This window comes from Durio zibethinus, chromosome 11, assembly GCF_047325235.1.
Source record: "Durio zibethinus cultivar Kanyao isolate XHJ-2024 chromosome 11, ASM4732523v1, whole genome shotgun sequence".
In the NCBI taxonomy this organism is placed as follows: Eukaryota; Viridiplantae; Streptophyta; class Magnoliopsida; order Malvales; family Malvaceae; genus Durio; species Durio zibethinus.
Genome location: NC_143172.1, coordinates 15,770,879 through 15,787,179, shown reverse-complemented (window position 1 = coordinate 15,787,179; position 16,301 = coordinate 15,770,879). Strand labels below are relative to the sequence as shown.

The 16,301-nt window shown below is 34.5% G+C and overlaps 3 pseudogenes; all 3 read left to right on the top strand.

The window, feature by feature from the left end:
• The first annotated feature begins 2,754 nt into the window (after positions 1-2,754).
• LOC111290200 (uncharacterized protein At5g48480-like) lies at positions 2,755-4,878 on the top strand (annotated as a pseudogene).
• Positions 4,879-7,934: 3,056 nt separating this feature from the next.
• Positions 7,935-8,768, top strand: LOC111290199 (aminoaldehyde dehydrogenase 1, peroxisomal pseudogene; annotated as a pseudogene).
• A 3,920-nt stretch (positions 8,769-12,688) lies between these two features.
• LOC149516150 (uncharacterized protein At5g48480-like) lies at positions 12,689-15,092 on the top strand (annotated as a pseudogene).
• Positions 15,093-16,301: the final 1,209 nt, after the last annotated feature.

The window sequence follows — 16,301 nt, the reverse complement described above, 5'->3', positions numbered from 1 at the left end:
ATTTGAAAAATTGATAATCAACCAATTCACCCCCCTTTTAGTTTAATTCAAATTTTGAGTTAACATAGAGGTGTACAACTACAATATCTTCAAATTAAACAATCTTAGTAAAGAAACAATCTTGTAAGAGAAAAGTGGAGTCTCACCAAATTTAAAAATTAATAAACACCCACCAAACCAATAGGTATAAACCTTGAAACCTAATCTCCACCTTTTAGATTGAAAAATAATGAGTTGTAAACACATTGATAAAAAAGTTAGCTCAATCGAATTATAGATTGACCTTAATCAAATTATTTTATGGAAACTACACAAATCCCCTTTTATCTTTTTTTTTCTCTATTTTACCGCTACTTCCTCTCTTACTTTTCTACCAACCATATAAAACAATATATAAGAATTTAAAACCCTATAACCATGCATGAAAAGAATTAAAAAATCCTTAATAATGAGTTTTAGTTTTAGGTCACCTCCATGGAGGAAACCAAGCCCCACACATGTTCCATAAGAGCTGCAATTTGTTTTTCTGAAACTAATCGATGTAAAAGTTTAAAGTAGTTATTTGGTCCTCAGAATTTGGTCTGGTTGATTTACTTTGCAATTTCATTTGAAGAAAGCAAATTTATCTTCAACTACAAAATGCATTTGAAGTTTGTTGGTTATCATTGTTATGTGTGTTTGTTTGCTTCATTGCTTGTATGAATGTGTACATTTCTATATGCAAAATAGTATATTCCTCGAAATGACTCAAGTTATTGATGTTCAAAGAAAGTAAAAAAATGAGGACATGAAGGTTGAGTGAAGAAGTAATCAAAACTGATAGAGAAGAAAGGCGAAACATATTTGTATTGCAATATTCACCATTGTTGGTATAATTGAGATCAAATATTAATAAAACATGTCTTCCAGTAAATTTCAATCTGGTAATCCGATTGTAGTTTGATTGCTCCTTGTATATCTAGGGAGGTATTGTCCAAGGTTTTTTTTTTTTAATATAAAGATTTTTTTTTTGCAAGTAATTTCACAGAAGTAATGCAAGAGTACAATCCAAACCTAGGATTAAAAGGATCGAAAAGCAAAAAAATTCATGTTTTGTTAACCTTAGTGGTTGTGGACACATTTATGGTCATTAGAGTAGTTTAAAAAATGGGCAACCAACCACCCAACAAACCCCTCTGAAAAGAAAATCACACTCATCTATGTCCTCATATATTTATGTAAGGAACTTGTTTTATTTCAGAACTGCAATGAAATTTTTTTTTTTTTTAGATTTTAAAGTTAGAGTTTGTTTGGCATTTTTGCCTATATTTAAGGTCAAGAACAACATGGAACATCTCCTATTAGTTGATGGAACATCTCCTATTAGTTGATGGTACATGTCTACTGGAAGTATCAAATGGATGACTTGGTAGCTTTTGCATCCATGATTACGTAATTGTAAGACAAATAAGAGGCGACACTTTGTAAAGATAGAATTAAAAAAAATGACTTAATTTGTGTCATAACATATAGATCCATAATTCTATAACTAGACTTAACAAATAGATGGAGTCACCATCATTCTTTTTTAACTAGGTGTGATTGGCCACATAAGAAATCTATCATTTTAAGGAGCTCTTAAGCTTGACTAAGGGTCCCTAAAAGAATAGGTTTGGTCTTATTACCAGACAGTGTTCAAGAGTTCGATTATATGTGAAAAAGGTTATAACACCCCCACATGCCTATCCAAAAGATGGTACTATATCATTTTAAATTTATCTTAGTGTCTTGAGTCTAATAGTTTTGAATTTTTATGTTAAATATTGGAAATAATTTATAAGATTCTTCCATTAATCTAGTAGAACTCTTAAAAATATATCTTCACCTCAAGAGTATTCAAGGATCCTGTTTGTTTCCTTGAAGAGGCTACGTCATTGAAAAAATTATTAGTTTTATTTTTTTGTTGAAAATATATCTAATTATTTCACCATTTAGGCCAAATTAGAAATATTTTCTTGTTTTAAATTTCTAAATTTTTTCATCATTTGGGCCTATTTAAAAATTTTTTAAAATTTTTTTTCTTGTGTAGACATCCCATTTTGTCCGAGGACTTTGTCAATTAAAACCGATCGAAGCTCAATTGTAAAATTTTTTTTTATTTTATATTTTTATTTCATATTTGTCATTTTTTAATTTTTATCTTATGGTCTACTTATTGTTTATTTTTTTTTCTATCTTCATTATCTGATTATTTTTTTAAAAAAAAAGAAAGATTGAGATTAGGCTTGATGATGATCAGAAAGCATAATTAGATGCTAATCTTTAGCATTGGATGACTAATTGAAATTAAACTGAAACTCTATCAGTATGGTTTTATAAATCATTGTGATTCACAGTTTGAAAAGGGGGAGAAAAGATAGAAGAAGAATCTGAATAGGAGAGGGGGAAACAAAAAAAACAAAGGGGGAAACCCCCGTCGCCACTAGGCCCTCAAGGCCTCTCTTTGGTGGGTGACTTCCCCATCCATGACCCGAGAAGTGCTTAAAGACCAAGATATTGCATTTGCCAATCGTGCCGTGCCTATGACTACCCTCTGAGCAAACAACAGATGTGACATAGCTTGGAACCCTTATGGTCCTAGTGTAGGATGTTAAGAAAGGTATGTGTACTCAAGCTGCTTAGCAACATCCCTTTGGACAAAGTATATATGTTTCACTATAAGAAAGTATGAGAAACTATATATACAGCAAGGCTGGATAGCCTGTCAATGTCAGTGAACAACTTTTTTTTAATGATATTGAATGTGATTATCAATATGTTATAGGGTGGCACGTTGAGAAGGATGCCAGGGCCAGCCTTGGCACCAAGTTCAAGTACGTCATCTCAGAAATAATAGAGACTTTGTGTCTACCAATATTTTTTATTTTCTCTAAGGCACCGACAATCGCTTCTCCTTTTGCCTAATGACCACATCTGGCATTGGTGTTGCTGCACTTCTCTTTTCCTTTTTCTCTGCGCGTCTCTATTCCTTCTGGTGTCACTTTCTTTCACTATAAATTGCAACCATGTATAGAAAAAAATCAGGGGGAAAAAAACTTGATAGCAGGCAAGGGAACGTGAGGCTACTGGCATAAAAAAAAAAGAAAAATCGAAAAGAAGATTGGGCAGCAGGAACAGAGAGAATACAGCTGCAGTTTTGGTTTACCTTTGTGCCGAAGACCAACGACATTTAGCAAAGGCCCAGGAACTAAGAGCGACGGGTCCTTTGGTAGATTTGGCACAAAATGGTACAGCAAGGGGCAAGCGAAAGGCTGCTCAATTGCTTGAGCGCATGAACAGGTTAGTTGAGCAGCAAAAGCTAGCACAAGTGCAAGCTAAGGCCCAATCACAGCTGTCTCAGTCTCAGACTCAGGAGCTATGATGACAGTCTATGAAGGAAGGCTTTGCTTCGAAGGAAGAGGTGGAAGATCATCTGTACAACCTGTAAGTATTCATTTATTTATTTGGAAGAATATATTATTCACAAAATCATCAAAGTTTCGAAACAAAAAAAGTGAAACCAACCAACAGAAAATAGCAACATGACAACTGGTAGGCAGCGAAGCTGAAAAAGTAATAATGGCAGTGAAAAGAGATGGTGGTGCTGCTTCCAAGAAACGAAGCATCGAAAGGTTGGACTACAAAGATGGTGTATTCTGTCGAAAGCTGGAAGGGTTTAAGTTAGAAAAGTTAAAGCTAGAGAAAGAACTTCAACATGCTACATCTGAAATTCTTCTACTCAAATTAAAAATTAGAGATCTATTTCAACGTATTGATTCACTATGTGCTGAAGGAAGGCTCCTAGAATCTTTATTTGATTCTGAGGGATAAATTGACAGTGAAGATATATATTGTGCAAAATGTGGGTCCAAGGACCTATCTTTCGATAATGATATCATTCTATGTGATGGTGCTTGTGACTGTGGATTCCATCAATATTGCTTGCAGCCACCTTTGCTAAAAGAAGACATTTCTCTGGATGATGAGGGTTGGTTATGCCCTATATGCGATTACAAAGTTGATTGAGTTGAATTGGTTAATGAATCTGAAGGAACAAGTTTTTTTCACTGACAGTTGGGAGAAGGTTTTTCCTGAAGCAATAGTAGTTGCTGGTGGACAAAGTCAAGATCCTAACTTTGGACTACCTTTAGATGATTCTGATGATAATGATTATAATCCTGATAGTCTAGAAATCGATGAGAAGGATTGGGGAGATGAGTCAAGCTTTGATGAATCTAATTTCACTTCTATATCCAAGAAATTGGAAGCCCCAACTAAGGTCAACCCATATTTGGAGCTTATTTACGATGTTGTTTTCTCTTCCTTCATCCACTCTTTCAGTTGCAGGAAGCCAGAACGGAAGAGCCGAAAAAGCAATGGCAGTGGAATTCACAACGATAAAGTCGCAGTTGATGGTGCAAGCACCAAAGGTAGTTGATGCACTACAATTCTACAATACCGCGTTTGACACTATTGATAATAGCTATACTCTTTACCCAAAGTGCAAGGCTGAGCAAGAGCTTCTTCATATCCTCTCGGTTTAGTTTGAGCTCGTTGGCTTTACCGTTCTTGTATCTGACTTCACTGGTAACTCTGCTCTTGTGAAAAGTGAGAAAACTGGATGTGTGCTTTGCATCAAGACTAAGGACGTGGAAGCTGTTATAGCCAAAGTCGTGACCGCTAGAGCCATTGTAAAAGACGGTGACGTGTGCTGTGGTGGACACGTGGGCAAGGACAAGGATCCATATGGATACAATTGGCTCATTTGCTCTCTTGCCAAGAATGTTGCTGAGGTCCCTACATTGTTGGGATCTAGCTTTCTTAAATATTTTTGAGAAAAAGTTAAAAGTATCAATTTTTCTTAAAAATAAATATTCAAAAAAGGTTTTTTTGAAGAAAAATTGAAAGTATCAATTTTTCTTGAAATTAAAGTTTCAAAAAAATATTTTTGGAAAAAAGTTGAAAGTACCAATTTTTCTTGCACAAAAACAATTATTTTTTTCTTCCTTTTTTTTTTAATGTTAAATAATCTGACGACGGAGCCTCTGCAAGTGAAACAGTAGTTTCTTGCATCTTAAGGTAAAGAAATTTTCTCAATTTTTTGTTAAAAGTATTAGAGTCAATTGAGAATAATTTCCAATAACTAATTACTTGGTAAATTTTTAAAGCTTATTGGATAACATAAAATTAAGCTAGTACCATCTTTTGATGGGCGTTGTAAGGGTGCTATAACCTTCCTTACACGTAATCAAACTCCCGAACCCTGTTCTAGTTAGTAGACCCGAACCTATTCTTTTAGGGACCCTTAAATTTAGGTGTCCCTTGAAAGGATAGATTCTTTAGGTGGCCAATCGCACCTAGATAAAAAAGATTGGTGGCGACTCCTTCAAGTTAATGTCTAACGATAGATCCATGGATCTAGACGTTATGACAGCTTGGCGACTCCACTAGGGACTATGAGAGTCAGGCCAGTAAATAAATTTGTGTTATCCAAAAGCCTAATAAAATTGAACCCTTTTGTATAGATTTTTTGTTCATTCATGTTTATTTATTTTATTAATTATGTCATTCATATGCATATGCATAACATGAGCTCTATACTCGAGCTCCATCCCTCTAAGAGGGAGTAAAGTACCTATTGCTTTCGTGAGGTTTAATGCCTCCGCAGTGGCTAGCGAAATACTCTCACTTAAATTGAACATTTTCTGCTTATAGCCTATAATGGGTGAAGATTGGGGTGCCTTACTAGTCTGTGACAGACAATGATGTAAGGAGCAATTTGGGAACCTTTAGACTTTAGCTTTGAACTACATATAAGTGAACCTTAGAAATGCCTAACCCTAAGATAGAGCCATTTCTACCCAATGATAGATATACCTTGAAACTAGGATACAAAAAAGATGTTTATCTAATCATTTTAATTTTCTGACTTTGTGCATCATTTTCATTATCATATGTAACATTATGCATCGGCATCACTTTCAGTTCATCTATGAAACTAACTATGTTGTTTGTCAGATTTTGTGCATCTGTATTATTTTCATGATCATGTTTTAACATAATCATTTGCATCCATTTCATATTAGATTTCATCCATAAAAACGTACATTTCATTCGTGCATCAACGCATCATACATAAAGCATAGCATAGCATTTTTAATCATAATTGTGGTGCTAGAGGTTCAAGGATAACTCCACCAAACAACCCCACTCACCAATACAATACAAGAGCTCAAGCCACACTAATGGAATAAGAAAATTTCAATCGTTTCAAAAGAATAGAGAAAGCTCAGGAGAAGTTAAAAGGGGAGTTGAATAAGATTTTAGAGGCTTTGAACAAGTTAAATAAGGGGAAGGCAATAGAGGAAAATGCTAGCCAACAAAAGGAGGATGACTCACTATACCCTCTTGGTTTCGAGCTACATCAAGTCTAATCTGCACAAGATCTACCACCACAGCGGTTCACCTATCCTGTAGGGTACATATATCTCAGAATGCTATCAGCTTCAAATTAAGGACAATACCAAAGTTATATAAATCCTGTCCTTACTGAAAAGTAGTAGAACCAATATCAGTCTTTAATTTGAATGATTTAGAAGAAAAAGAAAAGTTGAGGCCTAAGGAGAAGGGACTTTAAAAGCTTCAAAAGTTGAACATAAGATAAACATGTTAGAGAAAAGGCTGCGAGCAGTGGAAGAAGTTAGTTTTTATAGCTCAGTTGATGCTGCTGAGCCCTGTTTAGTTCTTGATATGGTTATTCTTCCAAAATTTAAGGTGCTAAAGTTTGAGAAATACGATGGTACAAAGTGTCCAAATTTTCACATTATTATGTACTGTCGAAAAATGGCTACCCATGCCAATAATGAAAAGCTCTTGATGCATGCATTCCAAGACAGCCTCACTGGCTCTGCTGCTAGGTGGTATGTCCAGCTGGACAGGAATCATATTCGTTCTTAGAGCGATATGGCTCATACTTTCATTAGTCAATACCAGCATATAATAGACTTAGCCCTTGATCATCTTTCTTTACAGAATATAAAGAATAAAGCAACTGAATCATTCAAAGAATATGCCTAATGGTGGAGGGATATTGCTTCTCAAATGCAACCTCCTTTGACTAAAAAAGAACTACCGTATTGTTTGTCAGTACTTTAAAATCCTCATATTATGAAGAGATGATAGGGAATGCCACAAAGAATTTCACTGATACGATGATCTCAGGCAAAATCATTGAGATTGCCATTAAAAATGGTAAGCTGAAAGTAAACCAAGAAGGCATTTGAGAAAAAAGAGACTAAAGCTTAAGTTGTAGGCTATAACAGACAGTTTAGGGGATATCAACCCTATCCACCCCTAGGTTACTCTCCATACTATCTTGCTGTGAACAATGCTTCATCTTATCCATACCAACCAGCCCCACAACCACCTAATTCATCCATATACCAACCCATTTTTATCCCCCAAGCTTTCATATACAACCTTAATAATCAAACTCCTACAAGACTCTAAATTCATCCTATTAGCCTAGAAAGTGGTTCACGAGGGCAATGAACTATTTGAGAAAAACTTGTATTTGATCCAATCCTCATGACTTATACGGAGTTATACCGAGAGCTCTTAATAGTCACTTGATTGCCTCTAAGTCGTGTGGACCCGTTTAAACCACTTTATCCTAAGTGGTATGATCCTACAGCTCACTGTGACTATCACTATAGAATTACTGGCCATTGCACTGAAAATTGCACTACTCTAAAGCATGAGGTGCAACAGTTAATCAAGGATGGAATGGTAAGTTTTGATCAAGGAAGAGCAACAGCGGAACACAAGTACAGAGATTAAGAAAAGATCATAGAAAAAAAAGCTTTTTAGACACTGTTGAAGATAAGAGTGAAAGAAAAGGGGTAAATTGATTTAATATGGTGATCCAAATTTTAAGTCGAATGTTACTCATCGACAGCGAGTGGAGAGAGCCTGTTCTCAAGAAGTGAATTTCAATTATCTATCCTGTAATTAAATAAAACATCGATCGTATTCCAGCAACTATAGCTGAAGATGTGAAGCTTGCGATGGCTACTGTTCAGAGAGTTATTTCTAAAATAGAGGTAAATATTTGGCTTCAGCTTCTGGCACTATTCGTGCCAAGTATTTACGGGCCATCGTTTCCAAAGTAACAAAAAAAAAATTTGAATTAGCAAAGCTTGAGTAATTGATTGCGAGAAACCACTTGATGAAGCAACTTGGGACATTGATGATGTTGCTGGATGTTTTGAGTATTATACGTACCTTACTGAAAGTTTAGATGCAAAGTAAAAGGTTGTTATCTCTTTTCCTATTGAGACATTTAAGAGTTATGTGCTTAAGGAACCACTTGGCGTCATTGGATTGATTACTCTATGAAATTATCCACTATTGATAGCCGCCTGAAAAGTAGCTCTTGCTTTGGTTACAGATTATGCTGCAATACTGAAACCTTTCAAGTTGGTATCTATCACCTGTTTGGAGCTGGCTGATGTATGTAGGAAGGTTGGTTTTCCTCTAGGTGTCTCAAACATTCTGACTGGATCGAGCCTGAAAGTTACGATTTCTTGGCATCTCATCCCAATGTTGACAAGATTGCCTTGACCAAAAGCACTAAAATAGGGGGCATGATAATGGAAGTAGCCGCTCAAATGGTCAAGCTTGTATCTTTAGAACTCGACAAGAAAAGCCCAATCATTTTGTTTGAGGATCAAGAATATGAAGAGTTGTAATGAATTAATGGGAGAGATAAAAATCCTTCACCTGATTGCATAGGGGCATGATTTTAAAGAGGATGTTAAAACTGGTTGAATGCTACCTATCATTCTAAGAGTTCTTTTAAAGTAATGTTAGGATTTCTTTTTTGTAATATGATTTCACTTGTTATCATCTTAATAAGGGTAAGTTAATGCATTTCATTACATTTTCTTTTTCACTCGACCATTATTCCATGCTCTGTTACCTTTCATAACTTTACATTCCCATTCTTAAATTTCAGATAATGAGTATTTAGACAATGATAACATAATTCTGAGATTTAATTTTAAGAACTCATCCACATTAATATGAGGAGATCATTTGAGCAAAAAAAGTAAGCTATTACCAAAGGTGAAATAGATATGTCTTAAAGATGTGTAATCTTTTATACAAGTTCATGAGCTTTGTTTAATAGATGATGTTCAAGAAAAGTATTCACAATTGAGATGAAAAATGGCCATCTTTCTTTTACCATTTGAAAAACCGTTTATTGCTACCCCTTTGAGCCTATTATGATTTTTTTTCTGAAGAACCCCAATCGAGGATCACCCTCTACACTAGGGATAATTTTTAAAAAAATATCACAAAAGATCTCAAAGATGGAAAGAGAAAGAAAACAAAGAATAGATGCTACACATGATTTGGGGTAAAATAATGAGAATTCTTTGTGTGAGGAAAGAAAAAAGTAGTGAAATGATGTGGGGGCAAAATGCCAAGTTGTGTTAAATGATCATTTGGTCTTGAACCTTTTTAATACATGTTTTGTGGCTATTATATCCACTTCTTTCATGACCCCTCACCTTGACCTACATTACAACCTTGAAAAGTCCATTTGGATCAAATGTGAATGCTCAACTTGAATGATTATATGTTGAACGAAGACATGCTCATGATGAAACAATGGAATCATGCTACATTGCTCTAAAGTTGGATGTGTGAAAGATATCAATAATGGATGAAAAATGAGAAAAAAGAAAAAAGATGATGAAAAAAAATAGAGAAAAAAAAAAGAAAGAAAGAAGAAAAAATGAAAAAAAATATTCAAATTGAAAACCTGAAAGGGTGATCCAGGTTAAATGGTTCACATAGATGGAAAATCAAAGATATCTGAAGATTCCTCAAAGATGGGGCAAAGTTCATCAAGCTCAAAATGACTTCAACAGTAAATGGAATGAGTTTTTGAAAATGAATCCTAGATTAATGTTGAGAATTGTTTGAATCTTCATTGTTTGGACATACCATTCATCCTAATGACATGTATCCAATTTATTTCCTTTCCCATTTGTTTTGTACCAAAATAGTTCTTCATTGATTATCTTTACCATAATTCACCTTGTGTTTTCTTATTGTTACACCCCTAGAATAAATTGAGAAAATACTTGATTGCATTGTATTTGTCAAGAATTGAAATGATAATGAATGAATGAATATGTGCTTAAAAGAGTCTTGCATTCATTTGAAAAGAAATCTAAGATGATGGTGGTGACAAAATGAAAAAATGGTAGAAACATAAAGAGATGATTTGGAAGAATATATGATGTGACCAAATGGAGAATATGATGGGGCAAATCTTGAAAAGTGGTATAACCAAGTGATGAGTACAATGATGAATTGGTCGATATGACTTACAAGTTATGATTGAATGATGAAAACAATCAGTGGACAAAGTTTGTTTTGGAATGGTTAATGCTGAGACACCTATGAATAATGACCCAGTGATGGTGGATGAAACTTGTTATGAAATTTGTTAGTGCTGAGAAGTCCATGAATGGTGGTCAAGTGATGATCGATTGATGAAACTTATTCCAAAGTATTGAGAAACTGAACAAGAAAGACATGCGAAATGGTGGAGTTTTGAGAGCCATATTATCATAATTATTTAGGATTTCATGACATTATTGACATTCTCATTACATGCATCATGGTGGCATCATCGCTTGAATAGTACATGCACATAATTTGATGAATTAAACTTTGCTTGGACATGCATGGCACTGTGAGAATATAGGTTGTCGCGTTTGCATCATTAAGAAGGCATTTGCATAATTGGTCATAAAATTCATTCATACAAATTTTTGAGTCGCTTGAAAAAAAAATTGTGAATATTTTGATGAGAATTTTTTAGAACTCAAATGAGAATCATTGAGGAGTGAAACCCTAAAGTTCGTCGAATGTGAATCTTCGAATAAATGAAAAGTTTTGAACTTTTGGGTGTGAATCTCCAAAATACAAAGCTTCAATTTTTTTGGATATGAATTTCTAATGTTTTAAATGAGAACCTTTGAAATTAGATGTGAAACTCTAAGTTTTATTGCATGTGAGCCTTTGAATTCAAATGAGAAGCTTTGAATTTTTGGATGTGAATCTCCAAAATTCAAATGAAAAGCTTTAGATTTTTGGATATGAATTCCAAGTTTGCCAAATGAGAACCTTTGAAAAGCCTTGAACTTTTGGATGTGAATCTCCAAAATTCAAATGAGGTTCTTTAATGCGAGTCTTGTAAGTTGCAAATGCAAATCTTGAGATCTTGCAAATTTGAATGAAACTGATAAGAATCAAATTTCAGTAAATTCTTACGAAGTTGGAAGGTTCTTGTGAATCTAAACCTCTGAATGTTGAACTCAAATTGTGAATCTTTGAGTTTCCATTACAAAATTCCTTCAATCACGATCCATAATTCCTTTGGACATGATTGTCAATGAGCAATTTATTTTTCCAAAGTTTCGTTGCCTCTGTTTAGAGGAGCAATTTGCTTTTAAAAGTTGTAGTGCCTCTGATTAGAAGAGCAATTTATTTTTCTAAAGTCATTGAGCCTCTAATTAGAGGAGCCATTTATTTTTCTAAAGTCGTTGAGCCTCTGATTAGAGGAGCTATTTATTTTTCAAAGTCGTTGATCCTCTGATTAGAAAAGCCATTTATTTTTCAAAAGTCGTTGAGCCTCTACTTAGATGAGCTTTGATCAAAATTTAAAAAAAAACAAAAAACAAAAAAAATTACCTCTGTTTAGAAGAGCTTTGTTTATATTTCTCAAAGTTGTTAAGCCTCTGCTTAGAGGAGCTTTGATCAAAATTTAAAAAAATAAAAAAACAAAAAAAAATTAACTCTGTTTAGAAGAGCTTTATTTATTTTTCTAAAGTCGTTGAGCCTCTGATTAGAGGAGCAATTTATTATTCTAAAGTCGTTGAGCCTCTAATTAGATGAGCCATTTATTTTTTAAAGTCGTTGAGCCTCTGATTAGAGGAGCCATTTATTTTTCAAAAGTCGTTGAGCCTCTGTTTAGAGGAGCTTTGATCAAATTTAAAAAAACAAAAAAACAAAAAAATTACCTCTGTTTAGAAGAGCTTTGTTTATGTTTCTCAAAGTCGTTGAGCCTTTGCTTAGAGGAGCTTTGATCAAAATTTAAAAAATAAAAAAAATAAAAAATCCAGTTGAATCTTGAATGGGGGTCTATGTCTTTGCACAATTTTTATTTTACAAAAAATGTGCAAAGAGGGGCAGCTGTAGATACCCCATTTTGTTCAGGGTCCTTTGTCAATTAAAATCGATCGAAGCTCGATTGTAAAAAAAAAATTTTTCATTTTTATTTCAGATTTTTATTTCATATTTATCATTTTTTAATTTTTATCTTATGGTCTACTTATTGTTTATTTTCTTTTTCTATCTTCATTATCTGATTTTTAAAAGAAAAAAAGATTGAGATTAGGCTTGATAATAATCAAAAAGCATAATTAGATACTAATCTTTAGCATTGGATGACTAATTGGAATTGAACTAAAACTCTATCAGTATAATTTTATAAATCATTGTGATTCACAATTTAAAAAGGAGGGAGAAAAGATAAAAAAAGAATCCGAATAAAAAAAAGGGAAACAAAAATAACAAAGGGAGAAATCCCCATCGCCACTAGGCCCTCAAGGCCTCTCTTTGGTGGGTGACCTCCCCATCCATGACCCAAGAAGTGCTTAAAGACCAAGATATTGCATTTGCCAATCGTGACGTGCCTGTGACTGCCCTCTGAGCAAATGACAGATGTGACATAGCTTGGAACCCCTATGGTCCTGAGTGCAGGATGTTAAGAAAGGTATGTGTACTCAAGCTGCTTAGCAACATCCCTTTGGACAAAGTATATATGCTTCGTCGTAAGAAAGTACGAGAAACTATATATACAACAAGGCTGGATCGCCTGTCAATGTCAGTGAGCAATTTTTTTTTAATGATATTGAATGTGATTATCAATATGTTATGGGGTGGCACGTTGAGAGAGATGCCAGGGCCAGCCTTGGCACCAAGTTCAGGTACGTCATCTCAGAAATAATAGAAACTTTGGGTCTGCCAATATTTTTTATTTTCTTCAAGGCACCGACAATCGCTTTTCCTTTTGCCTAATGACCACATCTGGCATTGGTGCTGTCGCACTTCTCTCTTTCTTTTTCTCTGTGCGTCTCTATTCCTTCTGGTGTTACTTTCTTTCACTATGAGTTGCAGCCATGTACAGAAAAGAATCAGGGGGAGAAAAACTTGATAACAGGCAAGGGAACGTGAGGCTGCTGGCATAAAAAAAAAGAAAAAAAACTGAAAAGAAGACTGGGCAGCAGAAACAGAGAGAATGCAACTACAGTTTTGGTTCACCCTTGTGTCAGAGACCAACGACATTTAGCAAAGGCCCAGGAACTAGGAGCGACGGGTCCTTTGGTGGACTTGGCATAAAATGGTACAGACAGGGGCAAGCGGAAGGCTGCTCAATTGCTTGAACGCATGAGCAGGTTAGTTGAGCAGCAAAAGCTGGCACAGGCACAAGCTGAGGCCCAATCGTAGCTGTCTCAGTCTCAAACTTAGGAGCCACGATGACAGTCCATGAAGAAAGGCTTTGTTTCGAAAGAAGAGGTGGAAGCTCACCTGTACAACCTATAAGTATTCATTTATTTATTTGGAAGAATATATTATTCACAGAATCATCAAAGTTTCGAAACAAAAAAAGTGAAACCAACCAACAGAAAATAGCAACATGACGACTGGTAAGCAGCGAAGCTGAGAAAGTAATAATGGCAGTGAAAAGAGATGGTGCTGCTGCTTTCAAGAAGCGAAGCATCGAAAGGTTGGACTACAAAGATGGTGTATTCTGTCGAAAGCTGGAAGAGTCTAAGCCTAGAAAAGTTAAAGCCAGAGAAGGAACTTCAACGTGCTACATCTGAAATTCTTCGACTCAAATTGAAAATTAGAGATCTATTTCAACGTATTAATTCACTATGTGCTGAAGGAAGGCTCCCAGAATCTTTATTTGATTCTGAGGGATAAATTGACAGTGAAGATATATATTGTGCAAAATGTGGGTCCAAGGACCTATCTTTCGACAATGATATCATTCTATGTGATGGTGCTTGTGACTGTGGATTCCATCAATATTGCTTGCAGTCGCCTTTGTTAAAAGAAGACATTCCTCCAGATAATGAGGGTTGGTTATGCCCCATATGCGATTACAAAGTTGATTGAGTTGAATTGGTTAATGAATCTCAAGGAACAAGTTTATTCCACTGACAGTTGGGAGAAGGTTTTTCTCGAGGCAGCAGTAGCTACAGGTGGACAAAGTCAAGATCCTAACTTTGAACTACCTTCAGATGATTCTGACGATAATGATTATAATCCTGATAGTTCAAAAATCGATGAGAAAGATTGGGGAGATGAGTCAAGTTTTGATGAATTTGATTTCACTTCTACATTTGAGAAATTGGAAGCCCTAGCTAAGGTCAACCCATATTTGGAGCTTATTTACGATGTTGTTTTCTCTTCCCTTAGCCACTCCTTCAGTTGCAGGAGGCCAGAACAGAGGAGTCGAAAAAGTAATGGCAGTGGAGTTCACAACGATAAAGCCGCAGTTGATGGTGGAAGCACCAAAGGTAATTAATTCACTGTAATTCTACAAGACCGCGTTTGACACTATCGATAATAGCTGTACTTTTTACCTAAAGTGCAAAGCTGAGCAAAAGCTTTTTCATATCTTCTCGGTTCAGTTTGAGCTCGCTGGCTTTACCGTTCTTGTATCTGACTTCACTGGTAACTCTGCTCTTGTGAAAAGTGAGGAAACTGGATGTGTGCTTTACATCAAAACTGAAGACGTGAAAGCTGTTATAGCCAAAGTCATGAGCGCAGGAGCTATTGCAAAAGACTGTGACATGTGCTGTGGTGGACATGTGGGCAAGGATAAGGATCCATATGGATACAGTTGGCTCATTTGCTCTCTTAGCAAGAATGTTGCTGAGGTCCCTACATTGTTGGGATCTGACTTCCTTAAATATTTTTGAGGAAAAGTTGAAAGTATCAATTTTTTCTACACAAAACAATCATTTTTTCTTCCTTTTTATTTTTTTTAAAGTTAAATAATCCGACGACGGAGCCTCTGCAAGTAAAACAGTAGTTTCTTGCATACTCTTGAGGTGAGAAAATTTTCTTAATTTTTTGCTAAAAATATTAGAGTCAATTGAGAATAATTTTTAATAACTAATTACTTGGTAAATTTTTAAAGCTTATTGGATAACACAAAATTAAGTTGGTACCATTTTTCGATGGGCGTTGTGAGGGTGCTATAACCTTCCTCACACGTAATCGAACTCCTGAACCATGTTCTGGTTAGTAGACCCAAACCTATTTTTTTAGGGACCCTTAAACTTAGGTGTTCCCTGAAAGGATAGATTCCTTAGGTGACCAATCGCACCTAAATAAAAAAGATTAGTGGCGACTCCTTCAAGTCAATGTCTAGCGATAGATCCCCGGATCTAGACGTTATGACATCTTGAAAGAAAATAATATGATAGTTATTTTTATTAAAATTTCATCTAAATTATTCCATCATTTAGACCAATTTTAGAGAAAATTTCTCACCCAGAGATTTCTTAGGAATTTACCATTTGAAATTCTTAAAAATCTCATCCTTGAATAATTATCACATATTTTCAACCAAATTTTATTTAGAAAAGAATATAATTATTTGTATTGAAATTTTATCTAAATTATTTCACCATTTGGACCAAATTTAGAGGAAACTTTTCACATAGAGATTTCTTAGGAACTTACCATTTAAAATTTCTAAAAATCTCATCTTTAGGTAATTTTATTTAATTCCAAAGATTTTTATATTTTTATGTTTTTTTTTATTTTCTTATTATTCTTTTTGGTTTGAAAATAAACATTAATTATTGTTATTAAAACTTTATCTAAATTATTCTACCATTTTGGATAAATTTAGATAAAATTTCTCACATATGAATTTTATAGAAATTTACTATTTAAAATTTTTATAAATTTCATCATTGGATAATTAATATTTATTCATAAATTTTATTTTTTTATTATTTTTTTTCTAAATTTAATCATGAAAGAAAAGAAAAAAAAAGTACCAAGAAGGAAAAAAAACTAAGAAAAATACTAAATAAAATAAATAAATAAAATACCAAAGAAAAACAAAAAGCGGCTCGGTTGCAAGCAAACCAAAATCGGCTCTGCTGCAGGCACAA